We start from the raw sequence: 7,391 nt of genomic DNA, 5'->3' as shown, positions 1-7,391 counted from the left end.
ACACAAAAACAAAGTTTAGATAAGGAGAAATATTTTCAAACTTTCATAACCTGCTAAATTTTGTAAAACAAACATGGTAATTAGGGGGTGTGGCCACAGAAAGGGTGTGGTCAAAAATGGTGCACTACATGCGGGAAAAATTTTTTTGTCCCTCTTTTTACTTCCAAAATGTTGGGAGGTATGCCTACAGCATATTCACCTTACAAAAAACTTTGGGGTCCTCCTCTAAATACATACAGAATACTCCTAAAATCCCAGTGCCAATAGGATAATTTCCTCCCATAGTGAATCCCACAGATGCTTGATAAAGGGGTTCAGCCTGAAGCATTGCCTGATTTATTGGCACAATAAAACACTAACAAGATTCGGAGTGCTACATTTTTGAGTTAAATGTGGGTCCCTGGCAGTTGCACTAGCAGCTTGTACCTAGTGGTCCAACAAGCAGATTGGCATAGTTGAGCGGTGCCTGGATTTGGTTTATAGGTTACATTTCCCACAGTGGGAGAAAGTCTTTCACAACTCCTGCACATAAACTTTTGAACCTTCTTACAGACATGGCAATGCCATTGTTTTAGCCTCCAACATAAGCCAGGTATAGTCTAACTCTATGTCCATATCTTTTCAGCTTTTGTTTGGCTTACTTTTTACCCTTATTTGGTCAGTGCGGGAACTCGGTAGATGTAATTTGCAATATATAAACAGACTTTTCTTGAAAAAGTCCTGTACCTGCCACTGAATCCTGTTGTGAGGTTAAGAAAGACCCTTAAAACAGGATAAAGAGGTAACGAGGGGAAAAGTTCTATGTGAGAGTTGTCTTTTACATCCAACATTGACTTTTCTACTGGATCTCAGGGCGGCTTATCTTTCCGATCTTTAGCTTTCCAGTTATCAGGATGTTGCTATGTTCTCAGATGTCAAGGGTCCATTAGGTCCTTCAGAATTCAGGGACAGACTGCCAGTGAAACAGGAAAGCTGGATGTGAAAGTGCAGCCTATATATTTTGTTATACGAATATCTGACTATTAAAGAACTATTTCCCCTTTTTCACAGTTGAGAAAATTGGCTGTGATAAATCCTGCCAGTGCTGTTTTCTTCCTCCGGCTGATGTTGAACTACAACTGAGCACCCATGTGTTTTAGAGTTGTGCTCTCTTTATCATGAAGATGTTTAAAGGTTTTACAGTGAGTTTCCATATTCTTTCTATGGCTAGGGCCAGACGGGGCTGAAATTCACAGGCCAATTTCAGCCACTAGCAGTAACCTCCTCTTCTTGTTTCGCATCCAGAAGAAATGCGAGACATTGCATTTCATGCCAAAATCCACTCAGTGTGCCTATTTCAAGGGGATATACTCCCATGTAGCTCTTTCCTGATCACTGTGATCCATATGACTCCCAGCTCTATATTTATCTTATAATCTGGTCTCGTGCAGTTCTTCTTTGTGGGATTTTGCTTCTCTGGTGTGCTCCTTCTTCTTCTTCTTCAAGGCAGATGCCATTGAACCACTTCAGTAGGTGAACAGGTTGGGATATACAAATATAATTATACATTTTGCTTAAGAAATTAATTTATTACCAGTATATTTGTTACTGAAACCAGTGAAGAACTAGACAAACTACAAACCTTGTCTTGTTGCTGAGCAAATATGACAGCATTGTTATACTCTCCACCAAGGAAGAATATTATTTATGGAGAACATATTCTCCAGCATAAGTGAAAATACTGTTGCCAAGAAGATATTTCACTGCATGGTAATTATTACCATCACATCATCTGTTTCATAATCCTACATATAATCATTTCAGCAGTGTGCAATTAGTGTGCAAGGCAAGGTATTTCATTCCAAGTGCGGTTTTGCTTTTTTTTATTCAGCCAAGCATATTTTTAGACAATCTGGTTTGTATGGTTAATGAGCTGGTTCCAGAATTTCAATGCGATGGATCAGTGATGTGGAAGCCAGCAAGTAGGGTGTTTGCTATACAAAACTCATTGTCATGGCATCTAAATTAGGGAAATATCACTATGAGTTATAGATACAGGTATGGGACCTGTAATCCAGAATGCTTGGGACCTGGGTTTTTTTTTTAAAGTCTACTAAAAATGAAAACATTAAGAATTGTTTTCCCTCCAATAAGGATTAATTACATTTTAGTTTGTCCACAAATCTGATGGAAGTTGCAGCTGACATTTTCATGGAGGGGACGGCATCATTTCTGGCATGCAGTATTAATATGGCATTAGTCATTCCTTTGGTGCAAGTCTACAGTGTTGCGCTGGGAGGCCCAGGGCTACCACCTCAGTTGCCCCAACATACCCCAGGGCCCCCCACCTTAGTCCTGGAGTCCTACTTGTGCGCCAGAACCCCTCCTTCCCATGCACAAACCTGTTCCCTTGAGGCTGCGAGGGTCGGGGAGAGGTAAGGGAGAGTTCCAGAGTGTCATTTGGTTGGGTAGCAGGAACGTATCTGGGTTGCGGGTTCTCAAGAGGGCTGGGCACACCAGGTCCCACCCGCGCAGTATGATTCTGCAAGTCTTCTGTGCTTATTGACGCATCCGTGTAGGGAGCCCTGGAATTAGGGTGGAAGAAGTCCCAGGGTTCACATGCCAGTAGAAGAGGCAGGTAAGATGTAATAGTGCTTAGATGAACTCTATGGAAGTACAAGAAGCACTTGTTCAAGTGCAAGAACCTTTCATGAAGTTGCTAACGCTAGAGAAAATTTGTCAGCGTGACGTCATTTTGGCACTTCGCCGATTTACTAATGGGTGCTGGTGTACATTCGCTAGCGAAGTAGACAGACTCTAGCGGTACTTCGTACCCTAACGCCAGGCAAAGTTGCGCTCTGGCTAAGGGACGTAACTACACTAATTCACTAAGTTGCGGATTTTACTGAATGCTTCCTCTTGCGGCAGACTTTACTTTGCTGCTCAGACGAGGCGAATTGCAATAGAGTAGATAAGAGTTTCTCAAAAAATAGTAGAAATTTTTCCTAAGTCCCAAAAAACACTGGCGTCTTTTACTTTTTTCAGGGTGATAGGCTGAAAAAGGGGTATCCTCCTTCCCCCCTACATTTCCTAACATATGGCACCTAAACTATACACTGGGCACATGTATAGGGCATTATAACAACTCTATTTTACTTTATTAAGGTTTCCCAGGCTTGTGTAGTGTAATGTATTTGCTGCAGCTTATACATCCATTGTACTTAACTTGGCGCCATATGCAAATTAGACATCGCTAGCGTAACTTTGCTTTGCTTGACAAATTAACGCTAGTGCAACTTCATTACCTTTCGCCTCCCTGGACGCAACTTCAAATTTTAGTGAATTTGCGCAGCCCTGGTGAACCTACGCCTGGCGAAGTGTGGCAAAGGGAGTGAAGCTGCTGTCGCTGGCGCAACTTCGGACCTAAGTAAATTTGCTCCTTAGTGTTCATAAACGATACTTAACAAGGGCGATATTAATTAAAAGTCCTATTTTTTTCTTGTCAGAGTTTCAAAGGGGAAAACACAATTTTTTCTGATGGAAAAAAACTTTTTGTGGTTTATTAAATCCTGACGCTACTAAAAGTCAGAAGAAAAAAGTACACAATCACAAACCTGCCACGGTCATGTAGAAATCAATGGGAGATGTCCTGTTTACTGGAAGATATCATGATCTGCGCTGGGTTTTCGTACAATAATCAGAATCACTTGTCGTTTTCGGGGTGTCAAATCTGAAAAAATTGTACAATTTGGATTTTTTCCCCGCACCAGACTTTTTCAAGTTCATTTATTGATAAATACAGTAAAAATGTGCACAGGAGTTTGGTTGAAGTGGTTTTAAGAAAATAGTGAGAACATTTTGGATTTTAGTAAATAACACCCTAAATGTGCTTTTTTTCGGGGGGGTGGGATTAGCCAATAGATAAGCAGAGATCAAGCAAAAGCAATTATTTGAGAACAACATTCCATTCACACATGGGATCCCTCTGCATCAGATGTTTTTGGCAGAACTATAAAGGCTCTATACACATTTTGCTATTTGTATAATCCTCCATATATATATATATATATATATATAGAATAGGATTTATACAAAACACATAAACTGTTCTTGGCTTCATGATGGCATGTTTTGAATATTAAAGGGCTGATTCCCCTTTAATTTTTTTCTCTTTTATAGTTTTCGAATTAGTTGCCTTCTTTTCTGATTCTTTTCAGCTTTCAAATGATGACCCCATCTAAAAACACATGCTCTGTAAGGCTCCAACTTTATTATTATTATCATTATTATTACTGCTACTTTTTATTATTCATCTTTCTATTCAGGTCTTTCCTATTCATATTCCAGTCTCTTATTTAAAACAATGCATGGTTGCTAGGGTATTTTGGGTGCTAGCAAACGGATTGCTGGAAATGCAAACTAGAGAGATGCTAAATGAACAAGTTAATTAAAAAAACACAAATAATAAAAAATGGAGACCCAATTGAAAATAGTCTCAGAATATCACTCTCTATACCATATCACTATCATATTCCCTACTCCACTGTCCCTGGCCAGGGTTGCAATGTAAACAAATATATAATAGACAATTAATATGTTTCAACACAGCCCTGTACTGTTTATGTAGCAGGAACCCTGACGGGGGCTGCAGTATTATCCTTTACTATACAATATATTGAATTGTGCCTCTATTACAACAGTTGACTAGAGTTTAAGGATATGAATAGGGAAGGGCAGTGGGTCAGTGCTTATCTGGCTGTACTCATTAGAAGGTGTTCTATGTTTCATGGTATTTTTGGAAAGCAACTTAATCCTCATGCACCAGTGATGCCGAACATTAGGTTTTAGGATTTACTGGGCTTAAAAAACCCCTCTGTATCTTGCTGCACATAATTGGTGGTGTTACATTTAGGGAATGATGAAACCACAATGCTTGTTATGAGCATGAGGGCAAAATGTTGGCCTTTAGCCTTGTGTCTATACAAAGTTCATAATGGATGACATCTTCAGTCAGGGACGCTGAGTCTGCAGCAACAGGCTGGACTTGTCTCCTTTATGTTAATATGGATTATGACTAGGGTATAATTATTTGTTATCACACAGGCAACATCACTAATATAACAGAATATTGTTCTATTTGTGATACTGATTTTTACTGTACCCCACAAAGAAATAACCAAAAGGATCTTTCAGGGATTCCTCAGCCGGCTGCCGTCTTCCCCACATCAAACACGATACAGATAAAACACTTTTTTTATAGATCTGCCGAATGGAGAAGGAGCTCTGCTTTTAAACAGTCTTATTTCTAAAAATATAATGAGGAACCACATTTTACCTTTCAGGAACATTAAGCAGCTGGTCCACAGTTAATTTTATCCTGACAACAAGCCAGTTCACTAGGGTAAAAAAAAAATAGGATTCAATCCCTCCAGAAATAATGCAACTAGATACTATTTTGGACATATTTGACTAGATAGGGTATCCAGAAGGATTACTTGATTAGTGTTGGCAGTAAGTAGAAACCAGGCAAAAGGGAGAGTTTCTAAAACATCTAAATTAGGTACAGTCATTTTAATGGGAAAAAAAAAAAATCTTGTGTCTGGGTGGGTTTCCTCCGGGACTGTGGTTTCTTCCCACACTTCAAATAACACTGGAAGCTTAATTGGCTCCAGATAAAATTGTCCATAGTGTGTGTGTGAATGTGATAGATTAGATTGAATGTGTGAATGTGATAGATTAGATGGTAAGCTCCACTGGAGCAGGAACTAATGTGAATGATGAAAAGGACTGCGTAATATGATGGTGCTATACAGTATAAAGAAAAGATAATAAGGGTAAGGTTTCCCATATCATATAGGGCAGATAGGTATCCACAACCCCTTTTGATGTTATGAAGACGTAATAGAGTTAAAGAAGTGCTTTGACAAAGACAGGCAAGAGTTATTATTATTATTACCTGAAATAAAAGTTCAGCAGCTATGCTGCAGGCCAGGCTTCCATGTGGTTGTAGCACCCCCACACTCGTCCCTTTAAATGGTGGAACAATGCCTTTGAAAACGGGTGTTGGTCTGGGCTATTTCTCTCTCTTAAAAGCCACAAGCGGGGGGAGGATTAATCTCATGGAATCAATGCTGGGGTCTAGGTTATCTCTCCCCTTTGTAAGCTAATGGCAGGGGAGGACTAAGCCCTATGATTGAAACCAATGCCCAGGTCGGGAGACCTTTTATTTCAGGTAATGCTCTTATGCCGGGAGGCTTTAGCATTTGAAATTATGACCAGAGGTAAATAGTTAGGGACCGCCATATGGGTTTTACTTTGACGTGGTATGGTGGCTTATCAATCTTATGATCATAATTTTGTAACTAAAAAACCCCTGTCTTTGTAAATACATGCATCTGCATAGATTACTTATGTGACAGGGGACCAGGGAATGTGCATTGATCAATTTTTCTTCTTTTTCTCTATGTCTGAATTAAATAACCAGACTGAGAACAAAACAAGAGGCACCACAGGTCACAGTTTTTTTAAACATTTAGAATATTAAGGCCCAGTTGAAATCACATGTAATTTAAGAGCATCCACCATGGAGGATCCCAGAGCCTTTTGCCCTGCTCTCCCTGGTTTCTCTCTTCTCACCGTGCCCCATGGTGGTCCATACCCCAGGTGTCCGCACAAGCCTAAACATACGATCACAGCCGCTAGCCACACAAAAACAAAATGGTTATCTGGCCTCTCTCCTCCCCACCTTACCTTATAAGCTTCTCCCCTCTGATACCTGCCTTGAGCCAAGGGGAGGGGGTTGAAAACAACCAAGTTGAGAGGCCCCACCATCTCCCGCTAGCAGTCAGCAACATCTAGCCCCAAAAACAATAAATCTCATGGGCCTCCATTTAAAGAATTGCAGCCTTCTTTCAGATACACAGTAACAGATTCCAAGGACAAACAGATTTATTGAAAGTGTGAAAGTTTTTCTAATTAAATGGACCAGAAATTCTAGGGTGATAAGTGAAAGTTTACAAAAAGCACCTCCCTTCTGCAATAAATGCAATGAAAGAATTAGGAACCTCCAAGTGTCAAAACAAAGCTATGGCATTGGGGCTAGTAGATAACAGTTCTGAACACTAAGAAACACAGGGTTAATAGACTCAACAGTGGCAGGAGTTTATTCATTGCAAAAATGGGGGGAAGTAACAAATAATTTAAGAGAGAAGTTCGGAAAGGGAACGTAGGCAATAGTTACGAGTGAGCAGGCGGCAAATGTACCAAATAATTTAACAGATACATTTGGCAAGGGAGCATCAGCAATAGTCAGATTAATAGTCATAGTCATATAATTTAACAGAGACATTTGTAATACCTGGAAGAGATGAGAAGTTGTGGATGCTACAGAAGCAGTTGTAACTTTAGTACAT

General features: G+C 39.9%; 1 long non-coding RNA gene across 1 annotated transcript; it reads right to left on the bottom strand.

The window, feature by feature from the left end:
• Nucleotides 1–3,485: 3,485 nt before the first annotated feature.
• LOC121398732 lies at nt 3,486–5,971 on the bottom strand. The gene is made up of 3 exons (XR_005964471.1): nt 5,936–5,971; nt 5,315–5,375; nt 3,486–3,709 (listed from the first exon to the last, which is right to left on the bottom strand). It is a non-coding gene; the product is annotated as an uncharacterized LOC121398732 (long non-coding RNA).
• Nucleotides 5,972–7,391: the final 1,420 nt, after the last annotated feature.

Source organism: Xenopus laevis, chromosome 1S (genome assembly GCF_017654675.1).
Source record: "Xenopus laevis strain J_2021 chromosome 1S, Xenopus_laevis_v10.1, whole genome shotgun sequence".
Taxonomy (NCBI): Eukaryota; Metazoa; Chordata; class Amphibia; order Anura; family Pipidae; genus Xenopus; species Xenopus laevis.
This window is presented reverse-complemented; position numbering and strand designations above follow the sequence as displayed.